The sequence below is a fragment of the Podarcis gaigeae genome (genome assembly GCF_964106915.1).
Source record: "Podarcis gaigeae genome assembly, chromosome: Z".
Lineage (NCBI taxonomy): Eukaryota > Metazoa > Chordata > Lepidosauria > Squamata > Lacertidae > Podarcis > Podarcis gaigeae.
In genome coordinates, this window is record NC_139691.1 from 42,006,740 (window position 1) to 42,020,948 (window position 14,209).

General features: G+C 43.5%; 1 long non-coding RNA gene across 6 annotated transcripts in view; it reads left to right on the forward strand.

Annotated features, from left to right (window-relative positions):
* The window catches only part of LOC310837051, a 103,013-nt gene that overhangs the window by 46,142 nt on the left and 42,662 nt on the right, over window positions 1–14,209 (forward strand). For 3 of the 6 annotated variants that reach the window (XR_014560377.1, XR_014560378.1, XR_014560379.1), the window contains 2 exons: window positions 5,185–5,281; window positions 7,227–7,331. This is a non-coding gene — a long non-coding RNA (uncharacterized lncRNA). The remainder of the gene's footprint in view (window positions 1–5,184; window positions 5,282–7,226; window positions 7,332–14,209) is intronic. The other 3 variants (XR_014560376.1, XR_014560380.1, XR_014560381.1) reach the window with 1 other exon arrangement.

Genomic DNA, 14,209 nt, shown 5'->3' on the forward strand with positions numbered 1-14,209 from the left:
ATGTCAAGCTCAGCTCAAACAACAATTGCAGTAGAGTTTGACTTTGAGAGGGTTTAAAAAAAACATGCACCAGAAAAAAAAACCCCACAATCTCTTTCTGTAATGAAATTACCATGGGGAATTTCTCAGGGGAGAACACATAGCTCAATCTCATTTAGTCCAGGGGAATTTCCTTCAAGGTGAATTGACTTTCCTTCATTAAAATCGAGAAATGCTATTAACTATCCATGCTCCCCAACCCCTTTCTCCATTCACAGAGTATAGATTCAATAATAAACACAGCAGCATATTTTCAAAGGGAAGAGAAATGAAATATTTGGGCAGGCAGCATAGGACCAACTTGCAACACTTGTATCATTAGCAAGCCTGCAAGCAGGTTCTGCTTCTGGGCTCTTATTGCTTTCATACGCAACATTTTCTTTTAAAGAAAAATATCCACATTTTTTTCCTGTTTTAGTAAACTTTAGAACTTGTTCCATAAACCTGGCATAGCCTCTTTGTATCTTAACACCCTCATGCTTGATCTGCCTCACTACCTAAAGAGACCCCAGGAAAATTTGGCAGCTAATTGATAATGGGTGGGTATATTATTCATCCTTTGTCTAGTAGCAGCTGTGGATTTTAAAGGGAGAGAGTAGGCATGAGTAGAGGATTCACTCTGTGCTAGCCAGGAACACTATCCCTCTCAGATAGCATGGAACACAGCAGGGACGGCCGACCCATAAAGCAAGGCAAGGTGACAGGTTGATCGCCCCTCCCCCTCTTTCCCTCACACCTTCTTCCCTGGAAGGGGTGTGTGCCATTTTGGGACCACCTCAGGTGTTAAAATGTCTTGTGTTAGCTTTGCGACCCAGGGTCACTGGGAGTTGGTCACTAAGGGAGGCCAGCAAAATATGGAAGACTGCAGGTTTCCCTGGTACAGATTCAGCCACAATCATTTGCCCCTCTGCCCCCCTTCTTTAAAAATGTTGTTTGTTTGTTTTCCAGATATTGAGCCTGTCTACACACTTAGCATTTGGGGGGGGGGAGGTTTCCCTGGTGCACCTTTGTACATAGTGATTTGAGATTGTGCACACATTTGTACGATAACAGCACCCAAAGTGGCAGGACCTATCCGTGTACACACAGGTAGACATGCTTTCAAACTAGCACACAACAAAAATTGTGTTCTCTATTCTGCTCAGTTAGTGGTTCTACAGGCACTAAGATGGAATCTACACACATATAAAAACCGTTGTGAAAATGCTTTTTTAAAAAAGCATTTTTAAAAATGCATTTAATTTTCCATGAGGCTCACCATCGCAATCTGTGCCACATTGTATATTGAACTTAAAACACACTTAAAACGTTTTATTTGCAGCTGTATAGCTGAGTCCTTTGTGTTTTACACACACACACACACACACACACAGAGAGAGAGAGAGAGAGAGAGAGAGTGAGTTAGTTGTGTTAATATACTGATATACAGAAGATATGGGATGCAGATGCTGCTGTGGTCTAAACCACTGAGCCTCGTGGGCTTACTGATCGGAAGGTTGGCGGTTGGAATCTGCACAACAGAGTGAGCTCCCGTTGCTCTGTCCCAGCTCCTGCCAACCTAGCAGTTCGAAAACATGCCAGTGCAAGTACAGTGGTACCTTGGGTTACATACGCTTCAGGTTACAGACTCCGCTAACCCAGAAATAGTACCTCTGGTTAAGAACTTTGCTTCAGGATGAGAACAGAAATCATGCAGTGGCGGTGCGGCTACAGCAGGAGGCCCCATTAGATAAAGTGGTGCTTCAGGTTAAGAACAGTTTCAGGTTAAGAACAGACTTCCCGAACGAATTAAGTTCTTAACCTGAAGTACCACTTTAGATAAATAGGTACCACTGCAGAGGGAAGGCAAATGGCATTTCTGTGCACTCTAATTTCTGTCACGGTGTCCAGTTGCGCCAGAAGTTGTTTAGTCATGCAGGCCACATGACCTGGGAAGCTGTCTGTGGACAAACGCCGGCTCCCTTGGCCTGAAAGTGAGATGAGTGCCACAACCCTATAGTCACCTTTGACTGGACTTAACCATCCAGGGGGCCTTTACCTTTATACAGAAGATACATAATGGGATATGGAGGCAGCTAAGTTACTATGCTGCTTCCTCTTTTGCCTGTTTTGTTCACAGACAACTTAAACATGATAGGCCTCAATAGGAAGTCCTTTCTGTGTACACATGTACATAGCAAATGCTTGAGAAGTCCAGGGCTTTTTGTTTTTTTCAGCCAAAACTCACTGGTACTCAGTTCCTGCAGCTCTCAGGTGAGAGTCATTGCCATTATTAGAGAACAAGGTAGGGGGTGTTCATGGTGAGTTCTGGCACCTCTCTTTCTAGAAAAAGAAGTCCATTCTTGGCAGACAACAAATTATAACAATTCCCACAGGTTGTGTTTCAGATTGAGAAATAGTGTGGGATGGGAATGATGCAATGTGCAGCTAAATTCAATGTGCACAGCACCTCAAAAAAGGCATTTGCATCCAGCACTGAATGCACATTATCATGCTCTATGGCAGGGGTCTGCAACCCGCGGCTCCGGAGCCGCATGTGGCTCTTTTACACCTTTGCCGCGGCTCCGGGGCGCATACTAGCGAGGGGAGGAGGCGCATTGTGCGCCCCAACACTCCCCACTGTGGTGGGCGCTGTACTGGCTGTGACGTCGCATGGGGGCAGTGTGTGCGTTAGTCACACACCGTCCCGACGTCACCTGCCCGCCCGCCCGCCCGCTACATTGTAAGCTGGTCACTGTTTTGAAGGGGAGTGAAGAACACACACACACAAAAAGGTAACTTGTTAATTTAACGTTTATTTCTATGAGGAGGAGTAATTCTGAGGGGTCAAACAAAGAAATAATAATAAAAAGTGACAAAAAAGTTATTTTTATAATGACGAGTTTTGCGGCTCCCAGTTTTTTTTTTCTTCGGAAATGGGTCCAAGTGGCTCTTTTTGTCTTAAAGGTTGCAGACCCCTGCTCTATGGTGTCCAAAGAACACTTTTGATTAAGCAGGGTAACAGCTCAGAAGAGTGAAACAGAACCCAGCAAATGTCCTTTAAATGTCTCTGGTCTTGTTTCCCTGCCTCACTGGCTCTGATGTTGCCTCAGACTAAGCTGAATGCCTAGATATTTCAGATTCATGTCAGAAGAGGCTCAGGCGGGAGAGCCTGACAAGAGAAAGCAGACTTCTTGTCTCCAGGCCCCTGCTAGGGTGAGGAGGAAAAGTTCAGGAGGTAATTCAAAACGGAGAATTGGCAATTTAGTAGAACATGATGGTTCTTTTGTGTGTGTGACAGCTTCCCTGTAGAGCACAGCACAGGTCTTCGTAGAGGCTAAGTGCCCTGCGTTGTAAAAGCTAGGTTTGCAACAGGTTTGGGTAGAGGAGAGATAATATAGTATGATAGCAATAGTGCTCACTGCTATAGTACTACTCAGAATGCATACACACCATGCATTTATAGCGCGCGCATGAACACACACACACAAAAGAATCCTGGGAACTGTAGTTTACTTCTGGTACAGGACTGCAATTCCCAGCATCCTTGAAAAAATAAAATCCCCAATCCTTGTGGGTGGAGAATGTGCTTTAAATGTACATTAAATGTATGGTGCTAATGTGGCAATAATAGCTAGTAACTGCAATAGTTGCTAGAGAATCTTACTGGGATGCAAGTCCTCCTTTCCGTTCACTGTTCTGGGGTAGCAAAATATACATGCCAACCCATTATTAGCTAATGGCATGGTTATAATTTAGAGCTGCATACTGTAAGAGGCAGGCAGTGGTGGCCACTTGCTACTCAAGAGTAGTTATGGCTCACCCTTAAAGACCAATGGACTTCACGGTCATTCGCTTTATGGTCAAGAGATGTCAAACTAGTCCTCCAAATAACTTCCCCCGTTATTTGTTATTCCTTTTGTTTCCATGTTTATTTCATGCCTTCTGCAGGCCTGCTTGCCTCAGGATGGTTTGCCTCAAAGGAACAACCTTATTATTACTTTGTCAAGGTTACCCCACAGTGTTTCATGGGCATGCCGACATTCAAACCTGGATCTGACCCACCTAAGAACTTGTCTACACTTCTGCTTGTCCTGTGCCTAGAAAGCACAGGTCCGAGCAGTTTCCCATTTTCCCCGTGCTTTCTAGGCAAGAGTCTGAGCAGCTTTACCTTTGACGCATCATTTCCCCTGGAAAAACCACTCTTTAGTGCTAAATCTCCAGTCCGGGGAATACCCAATTGATATTTGCTCCAATTCAGCAGTAAACAGCGGGTTTTCCCCAAAGGGAAAGTGACAGGGCAAATGGAAGTGAGGATGAGTCTGTAGTGAAACATTCTATTGACTGCACAACACCGGCTCTCAGACCTCATCACAGTACACACAAATGCACAGAGTCATAGAATCATATAGTTGTAAAGTTGGAAGGGACCCACAAGGGTCATCTAGTACAGGGATCTTTTTGACCAATATGGGGCTTGAACCCATGACCCTGAAGTTAAGAGTCTCATGCTCTACCAAAGTGCCTGCAGAACAGACACAGCCATTGCCTCCCATTTTTCAGTTGCTTTATCATTCTTGAGTGTATAACAGACTCATAGTTCTGAATCTGATGTCTGGTCTGCTTTTCCAGAAAGCCTTCTATGTACCATGTCCACATCACCAAACAAAGGCTTTGGGGTCAAAGACAATCAGCCAGCATGCTAAGTCAACAGCTGACCTTTCTCTGCAGAACCGTTCCATCTCTATTTTATCCCCCCCCCCCCCACCTCTGGCTCAGATTGCTAAGCCCTGTAGGGATGTTAAGAAGCTTTTTTCTGTTTGTCACTGGGGGTGGGGTGGGTGGAGAAGGCAATTGGGCTGAAACTGATTCATTTTCCTTCTGCTGGAAAACAGCCAGGTCTTATAAATGGCCAAAGGTCTTATAAATGGCCAAAGGATGGTTTTAGGATTGCCTACACAATATCACTGTGAAGCTTTCCTGTTGTAAGTCTGCATGTAGAAGGAGTGTCTGTGTGATGTTACCATAATCAGTACAGAGCAAAGTCACACCCCAAACCCAAAGCATGTGTGGAAAACCTACATTGCAGTATTATTAGAATTACTAATCCAATTAATTCATATAACACCTTTTTCTCACCCAAAACCTCCCCCAAATGCTGAACAGCCGGGCTTTTTTTCAGCCAGAATTCGCCAGAACTCAGTTCCTGCACCTCTCAGGTGGGCACCATTGCCATTATAAGAGAACAAGGAAGGTGTTCATGGTGAGTTCCAACACCTCTTTCTCTAGAAAAACAGCTCTGCTGAACAGCGTATTAAAATTACCATGGAGTACAATAAAATGTACATAGCAAGCAAAAACATGTAACTGATGAATCCTAACTATAGGAAGTCAGCAAAGTCTAGGCTGGGATTACCGTAGATACTCTATTTCAAATTCCAACCATGAGTCCCTGACTGAGCAATCAGATTAGTGTGGGTCCGAGTTTTAAGGATTTGGAACTAGGCCACATAGCTGTAATGAACAGAGTTTGGAATTAGTCTAACCATTACCTTGCCCCACACCAACACGGGCCTTTGGGGAGACCTATGCTGCTGTATGTTTTGTTAACTGAGTCAAGAGGGACTCAGTATCTCTGCCTCAGTGAGCATGAGGAGTTTACACCAGTGTAGGTATAACTGAACCCTGGCTGATCTAGGAAGGCCCAAGATTTGCCAAATCCAAACTCTCTTATCCCAGCGGATCTTGGATTTCAATTGTGCTGCAAATCAGCAAAATCTCATCGCAGGGCGAGAGCCAAAGGAAAAGTTTCAGAAGCTAGGGGATTAAAGGGCTCTCACCAACTTTCCATCCCCCCCCCCCCCAATTATCAAACAAATGAAACAAACAGTCTGGGGGTGGGGATAATTTCGGACGCCTGCTGGTCTGGCTTTCCAGGACAGGAGGCAAATGATACAAAATAAACATTAGCTGAGTGAATTAGGGATGCAGGCTTTAGGCGGCTATCCTCAGCACACTACTAGGGAGTAAGTCCCACAGCACACACTACTTCTTGGTCTCTACTTTTTAGTACCATTTATCACACAATCCCTCCCTTCCCACAGCATGCAATCACTTCAGTGCACTCTTGGATCCCCCACTCCCTCAACCCATATCATGCAAAACAAATGCTTGGTAAAGGTTAAGGGACCCCTCATCATTAGGTCCAGTCGTGACCGACTCTGGGGTTGCGGCGCTCATCTCGCTTTACTGGCCAAGGGAGCCGGTGTACAGCTTCCAGGTCATGTGGCCAGCATGACTAAGCCGCTTCTGGCAAACCAGAGCAGCGCACGGAAATGCCGTTTACCCTCCCGCCGGAACGGTACCTATTTATCTACTTGCATGTTGATGTGCTTTTGAACTGCTAGGTTGGCAGGAGCTGGGACCGAGCAACGGGAGCTCACCCCGTCACGGGGATTCGAACCGCCGACCTTCTGATTGGCAAGTTCTAGGCTCTGTGGTTTAACCCACAGCGCCACCCATGTCCCAACTGCTTGCTACCAGCCAACAAATCATTAACAAATTGTCAGTGGATAGAGAAAAGTTTTTCTCCCTCTCTCATAACGCTAGACCTCATGAACTTCCAGTGAAGCTGTAGGATTCAGAACAGGCAAAGGGGGGGGGGACCCTTATTCATGCTGTACACAAACTGTGGAACTCACTTCCACAAGACGCAGGGATGGTCACCAACTTGGATGGCTTTAGAAGACAATTGGACAAATTCACGGAGAAGGTCATCAATAGCTACTAGCCTGGATGTCTGTGCTCTGCCTCTACAGTCTTTAGCAATGCTTTAGCAATGCGCTACAGGTAGCAATGCTTCTGAATACGAGTTGCTGGAAGCCACTGGAGCAGAGAGAGCCAGTGTGGTGTAGTGGTTAAGAGCGGTGGACTTGTAATCTGGGGAACCGGGTTCGCGTCTCCGCTCCTCCACATGTAGCTGCAGGGTGACCTTGGACTAGTCACACTTCTTAGAAGTCTCTCAGCCCCACTCACCTCACAGAGTGTTTGTTGTGGGGGAGGAAGGGAAAGGAGAATGTTAGTCGCTTTGAGACTCCTTCGGGTAGTGATAAAGCGGGATATCAAATCCAAACTACTACTCCTCCTCCTCCTCCTCTTCTTCTTCTTCTTCTTCTTCTTCTTCTTCTTCTTCTTCTTCTTCTGCTCAGATCCTGCTAGAGGGTTTTCCAGAGGCATCTAGTTGGTCATTGTGTGAGCAGAATTCTGGAGCAAGCCATTGGCCTTTTCCTAACTGAAGATCCAAACAAACTGAGGTAAGAATGATGCCATCCAGGGCTCTAGGCACTAAATCATAACAAACACCCTCACCAACACATCTGTCTCCCCACCCTCTCACTTAGGGCCGCAATGACTCCACTCCTAACTTCTCCTCAGGACAGAACTCTTTAGCACCAAACTTACCTTTACTCACTCCATGCACCTGGCTGTCACCTGGGAACACTATCTCTCCAACCCTTGGGCTCTCAGCTATCATCTGGGAGCTCATAATTTACAACTGATACTTGTGCATCCAGTGCAGAGGTTTCTCCTCCCCCAGATGACTTGTGTATATTTTTAAAAGTTCCCAGCGTTTAAATAAAGCTATTGCTGTTTACAACTGCCTGCAGAATTTACAAGTGTGCACCCTGAATCTCTTAAAAGGCTACTTCTGCAGCAGCTGAGCAAGAAATATTTTGCCCTTGATTGATATGCAAATTTCAGCTAAACTAATTGGATTTCACAGCTGCCTCCCAGGATCCCATGTATTATTCATAGAGTTTGATTCTGCGCTATGGAGGATGTTGGAGCTAATAAGCTGGAACCCTGGCAAAATTCAAAACAAAAGAGTCATCACAATCTATATGGCCACACTTGAGTCAGATGACTCTTAAGTTCCTACTGGATCAATGCAAAATAACCCATTTCCAATTCATCCGAAATCACAGAGTCATAGTAACCTAGACTTGGAAGGGGCTTAGAGGTAATATAGTTTAACCCCTGCTCAGTGAGGAATCTGTAATGTAGTATGAAATGACAGCATTCTAACAGATAACAGGCTCTGCTTAAGGTGCCTTCATCAAAGGAGAACCCAGAACCTTCTAAGGCAGTTGGTTTCACTGTTAAACTGTTCTTAGTGTTTGGAAGTTTCATCAGTGTTTCATCAAAGTCTGCTTTCTTGCTATTTCCACCTGTTGGCAGTAGTTCTGCCTTCTGGAAAAACAGAGTAGAAGCCTGCTCCATCTTTTGTGTAACAGCCCTTCAGATACTTGAAGGTAGCTTTCATGTGTCTACTTTAATCTTCTCCAAAGGCTAAATAATGGTTGTGTCCTGGTTCCTCTGTCCCAAAACAGGCAGACAGAGACTCTTACTTGGAAGTAAGAAAGAGATCATTATTCAGGCAAGTAGCCATGCAGCAGACATAGAGCTCAGGAGTCATGATTCAGGAGGTTAGGAGCAAAGCAAGGCGATAAGGATTGGACAGAAGAATAAAATGTCCATAGGTACTTGTGTTACACCCACAACCTCAATTTTTCTTGAGTTAAAAAATGCACACACATTTGTGGGTGCACATAAAAGCTCTGTGCAAACAGGGAACTTAGACAGGGGCATGTTGACCTAACCTACCTCACAGGGTTATCATGAAGATAAAATAGGATGAGCTCCGTTCAGAAAGGAGGCTTTTTTAAAATAGAAAAAAGTACGGTAATTGATAAATATAGTCCAGATCAAACATGATGAAGAAAGATCCTCAAGGTTGAGTGAAGCTCAGAAATCATCCATCATGGATACCTGCTGAGCCGCTAGAAGACAAACAGCATTGCCATTAATGGAAATCGCTCAAATAATAGCACACATATCAACATAGCTGGCATATTATATCAGACCATAATACTTTAGAGACAGGGAACTGTATCTTCATATTGTATACTACGTAAGCTGAGCTCTGAGGAAAGCTGGGTGATGAATCCAAGTAAAAAATGGTCCAAGGAGAGGATACATCACCTGTCCTAAAAGCAGGGATGCAGACAATTTTTATCATCCAACAGCCTCAGCATTTTTTTAACATAGACAGATAGGCATATTTGGTGTTGTTAACAACTGCTGAATAATACATAGCATCACCTCCTTCTGTTTGATTTCACTATCTTTTCCTTTTCCTATTCAATTTAAGCACATTCAACCACATTCATTCTCTTAGCAGCTCCTGCTTATCTTTCATCTCTGATTCTTCTCTATGTTCCCTTCTTTGGTCTCTGCTGTGGGTTCTTTCTTTCTTGTTAACCCCCCACCCCACCCCCACCCCAAGTATTTCCCTAGACATCACATCTTTATTCTTTTCCTCCCCCTTATCACTCCCTGTCTGTTGCTAGTAAAAAACAACAACAACACATAGTCACTAAACTTATTCTCCTCCTTTCTCTTTTAAATGTCCCTTTTATTTTGGTGATAGATTTTGTCCTCCTCCAGTTTGTAATTTTATTATACAGACCTTGGGAGTCATAGTGGATAACTTGATGAAGGTGTTGACCCAGTGTGTGGCAGCTATGAAGAAGGCAAATTCCATGCTAGGGATCATTAGGAAAGGAATTGAAAATAAAACCTACTGCTATCATAATGCTGTTGCACCAGTTTATGGCGTGACTGTGTTTGGTATACTGTGTACAGTTTGGGCCTCCAGGCAGATATTTGCAGGGTTGGGAAAGGTTCAGAAAAGGGCAACCAATGATGATCAAGGGGATGGAATGACTCCCCTCTGAGGAAAGGCTACAACATTTGAGACTTTTTTTAGTTTCGAGGGGGGTGGGAATGAGTGGCAGATGGCATGATATAAGTTTGCAAAATTACACATGGCATGGAGAAAGTTGGTAGAGAAAAGTTGTTCTCCCCTCACCTAGCACATCCAATGGATCTGAACATTGGAAGACTCAGGACAGATAAAAGAAAGTCATCCTTCATAATTTAAACTATAGAACTCGCTCCCAGTGGAGGCAGTGATGGTCAACAACTTGTATGGCTTTAAAAGAGGTCTGGACAAATTAATGGAGGACAAGGCTATCAATGGCCATGAGCCCTGCCTTCATGGTCAGAGGTGGTGATGCTCCTGACTACCAGTTGCTGATCAAGTCCTGCTTGGGGATTTCTCTCAGGCCTCTGGTTGGCTGTAGTGAGAATAGGAAGCTGGACTAGATGAACCACTGGCCTGATCCAGAAGGCTCTTCTCATGTTCTTTTTCCTAGTTTTGTATCTGTTTGAAATTAGGATGTAGCTGCCCTTTGGCCTCCTGTCCCAAATAAACTGCCCTTTTCAGCAAGCATCCCACCTGGCAATGGTGAGAAAGCATCTCCCCCTCCACTGGCTTAGCCAATTGCCATTTGGCACCACCAGTCCCCAAATAGCTTGCCTCAACGACATGCCCAATAGGTTGCAATGGGGAGGTGAGGCAGAAGAGCCTCCTCCATCAGCCTGGCAGCAGCTAACTGCCACTTGGCTCCTCTCTTTCCAGAACAGCTTCTCTCTCAATGGTCATTCAGCTGCATTGCTTCAGAGGTCAAGGCCAAACAGCCCTGCCCAGTGGCCTGTCAGAGATCCAGTGCTACTTGGCTTCTCCCTTAGGCAGAGGGAAGTGACTGGCCAAAGCCAGAGTTTCATGGCTGTGGAGATTTGAACTCAGATCTCCCATACTCTAGTCCAGCACTCTAACCACTACAGCACACTCCTTTCCTTTCTCCCCCAATGCATTTTATGTCTATCTTTATGTTGTAAGCCTGTGGGAAGGACAGCTCTTGTTTCAAACGTATATACAATGCCTCAGTTTGTAATACTACTCTGGAATACAGGACCTAATATATCCTGCATATCCTTTGCCCATTGCTCTGGGGGCATCATTCCCCAAATGGTACCTCCTCGTCTGTTCTGCTGTGGGAAATTACTGGAAGAGAAATCATATGATGCATTGCCACTTTCTGTCCCTGGCTACTAAGAATTCAAATGTACATGCCAGAGAATTCATTTGAATTCCCATCACTGACCCAGCACAAAACAGAAATGAAAATTGGGATTCACTTACACATTGCTAGAAAACAAGAAGAAGATGTATTAAAATATAGGAAGGTCCACAGCCTGGCATACGAGCCTTGGAGTTAATTTAGTGCCATTTAATCACAGTCCCTGGCCTTAATGGGATAAAAATGGAAAGTATAAACGCAGGACAATTAAGCGTGGTGCATAGGCCATCACGAAATCTTAATCGCGCTTAATGATATATATTTGTCATCCAGACTGAAACAGGTTTAGAAAGTTGGGGTTTTTTTTAAACAAAGATGTTTTATAGCACTGAGCTTTAGTGCCAACCTCTTAACTGCTGCTGTAATTTCTAAATTTCCCATGGGAAAGAAGTAGTGTATGAAAGAAGCCATTAGCATGGAAAAGAAACTCATTCACATTTTGCCACAGGTGGAGATGGCAGTGCTTATAATAGGAGACACACTGATTTTCATATGGGGGAGGTGCTTAGCCCATTACAGGTATGAACGTAAGAATAGCCTGCTGGATTGGGCCAATTCTGGTTCAGAATCCTGTCCTCACAGGAGCCAACCAGACACCTGCAGGAAACCTGTAAGCAAGTACTTTTAAACATTTTGTTGGGGATAATTCAGACTAAAAAATTCCTGGTGTCAAAAGGACATTTATGTATGCCACTCCTGCGGCCTGTGTTTAGCCCCAAAATGGAAAATGAGCAAGGTCCCAACTAAAGAAGAATGGCAGCTTAAGCTGATGGAATATGCACAGCTTGCAGACTTAACATATAGAATAAGAGAACAAGAAGAACATACATTTAGAGAAGAGTGGAAAACGTTTATTGAATATATGGGGGGAGGGAATTGTGTATACCTGAAAACTTTGGCAGCATTAAGATAAATTCAACAGTGTAAATAAGTTTTGATGGATGCAATAATGGAATACTGAATGGTTTAGTTTTTGTAAAATATCCAGGGATTTATGATATGCAAAAAGAATCATGGAAAGAGAAGAAGAGAAGTCATTGATATTTTAAGGATGTTTAAATTAGTATTTGAAATTGTAAAACAGAAAATTTAATTATTAAATCTTTTGATCACCAAGAGTCGCCATGTCACTTTCATTTTATCCTCCACCTCCTCTGCTGCACAAAATGCAAAGCAGGGATAGGGTGACTGCCAAATACTGTTGAACTCCATCATCCTAGGCAGCATACCTACTGGTCAGAAATGCTAGGAGCTGTAGTCCAGTAACATAAGGAGGGATGAGTTTTGTGGGAAGGAAACCCAAATTTATCATGTATTTTCAGAAGGCCCAGCCTTAAGCTGTGCACGTTAACTTTCCTTTCCTATCTCAAGTTCTCCTTTCCTTTCTGAAGACCCATCCGGCAAGGCCTAGCTGGGAAAGGGGGCAAGTAGGCCTTCACTGGGACCTGGACAGTGAGAGAAAACCAAGCTTCTAGTGTTATGTATATGTCATCAAGAGTCACCCCATTCAGTTGTTGCTCCAGACAGTTTTTATATGGGGGGAGGGGCAGGAAAATTGTCCTTACAAAAAGGAGAATGGAATCTTTGGATTAGCAAAGATGCAGGCTATAAAATCTCCTTTCAGAGAGATTCAGTTCACTTACAGCATTTGATGAACTGAGAGCCAAGCCGCATGGCTCTTTCTTCTCTTGTTCCAGGATGCACAATGAAAAAAGCCTGAGAAGGGGCGGGGAGCAGAGCCTGCTGAGAGTCATGGGTTCCCTCAGAGGATCCTGGGAACTGCAGTGTGCTGAGAGTTGTTAGGAGACTCCTGTTCTCCTTCCAGTTCCCAAAAGGGTTTAACAAACTTTCTTCCCAGGGAAGTCCAGCAAATTTAGCTCTGAGAGGCAAATGGGTTTGCTAACAACTCTGTAGACAGCACCCTTAACAAGCTGCATCTCATGGCTCTTTAAATGTGTGTTGTGAATGTGGCCTTTTTGGTTGGTCCATGACATTGCAGATTGTCACTTCGTGACAACACAGAAGTGGGGCTCCTTGGTGATAGCATATCCACGTCCTTTGGATAATTAGTGAGGATGAAACAGTAATCACCATTCATTGCTTCTCAAAAATGTAAATGTTTACCCAAGTTGCATTGGACACTCTTAAATGTTTTATTTTTGTTTTGTATTTTGCTCAGCTGTATCGATGGCACATGTCTGTGTTTCAATCTTGCTTTATAGCCTGTTTTTAAAAAATGGTTTTATTTAATGTTGTTTGCGTTTCCACTGTCATTATGGTATTTTCATTGCACACTGCTCTGAGATTTAAAAATAATTATATTTAGCGAAATAAATTGTTAATACACAAACAAACACACCCACACACACTTAAGCTGCTGTTCCACCTGTGATGGAAAAGCTATTGGTGCTGTCTATATTCCTCTGTGGGTGGGAAAGCAACTGGGGAAGGGAAATTTTCAGATGCAAAATAATCAGAGGGAAAGGGTTGAGCATTCAGTCCCTTCTTCCACTTCCAATTGGAGTTTTTCTTACTTTTTAGCCATTGAGAGATTGCTACTGTGTCTGTTAACATCTAGTTTGACCCTCATCCACTGCACTAATTCACTGTTTTATATATATAATTTTTTATTAAGTTTTTCTTTAACAAATAATTTTGACAACCATGTTTACCAATTTACAGTTTTTGAACTTCCACCAGTACCTCCTTCAGTCATCCATTTTTCATATCTTTACACATTTTCTATGTAGTATTGCCGATTTGATAATAACCTTCCATCTCAGTTTCTTTCTTACAATATACCTTGGTTTATCACAAAGCCTCTTTAAAACCCACTAGCGTTGTCTGTTCATCACATACAGTTTTCAGATATTCCGTAAACTTTCCCCAGTCCTCAATGAATTTGTGATCTTTCTGATATCTAATTTTGCCAGTCATTTTATCCAATTCTGCATAATCCATAAGTTTCATTCTCCACTCAGTCAAAGTCGGTAATTCCTCTTGCTTCCATTTTTGGGCCATTAGTATTCTTGCCGCTGTAACTGCATATTGAAACAGTTTATAATCACATCTTTTTATCTCTCTTCCTGTTATTCCTAACAAAAAGGCTTCTGGTTTTTTAACAAACGTATATTTAAACATCTTTT